Here is a 1,006-nt window from a genome sequence, read left to right as displayed (position 1 = left end):
AACAGTACACCATCCAAGGCCAGCAGGGTCAGAAGTGTGTAGGGGTTGGGGACCACAGGTCAAGAGAGACCATAGCTTCATTGATTAGCTGGAGGTCTTGCCCTAACCTCCATTTTATTCCATCATGTCTTAGTCACTTCTTGCTTGTTTGTTGTTTTTCAAGACAACATTTCTCTGTGTAGTCCTGGCTATCCTGGAACTCACTTTGTAGACGTAACTGGTCTCAAATCTGAGATCCACCTGCCTCTCCCTTCCGAGTGCTGGGATTAAAGGTGTGTGACACCGTGCCCAACTTTCTTAGTTGCTTTTTAATTGCTGTAACAAAGCATGACCAAAGCAACTTAGAAAGTGTTTTATTTGGGTCTCATCTCATCGTTCCAGAGGTTAGAGGTGCATGAACATCAAGGTGGGGAGCATGGTGGCAGGCGGGAGGCAGGTGGGAGGCAGGCACTGCACTGGAGGTTAGTTGAGAGTTTCCATCTCAATCCACAACATGAGGACGAGAGAGAACTGGGAATGGCAAGGACTTTGAAACCTCATAAGCCCATCCCCAGTGACACACCTCCTCCAACAATGCCACACCTCCTAATCTGTCTCAAACAGTTCCACCAACTGCTGACCTACTATTCGAATGCTTATAGAGGCTTATCTCATTCAAACTACCACATTCCACTCTCTGGCTCCCATAGAATCTTAGCCATATTATAATGCAAAATGCAACTAGTCCAACTTCAAAAATCCCCCATATAGCCTTTTACAGTCTCAACATTGTGTAAAAGTCCAAAAGTCTCTTCTGAAACTCAAAGCAATTCCAACCCCTACTACTACCATAAAAAAAAAAGAGCAAATTATATGTTCCCTACATACAATGGCACAGATTATATCTCTCACCGTTTGAAATGAAGGAATGTGTAGTGTGGAAATGATGGACCCAGCAGAATCAAAACCCAGCAGGGCAAAGATTTCTCTGTGCATCCTATCAGCCCTTATTTGCCTTCAAGGGTCT

Source organism: Grammomys surdaster, unplaced genomic scaffold, assembly GCF_004785775.1.
Source record: "Grammomys surdaster isolate TR1022 unplaced genomic scaffold, NIH_TR_1.0 224, whole genome shotgun sequence".
NCBI classification, from domain to species: domain Eukaryota; kingdom Metazoa; phylum Chordata; class Mammalia; order Rodentia; family Muridae; genus Grammomys; species Grammomys surdaster.
This window is presented reverse-complemented; position numbering follows the sequence as displayed.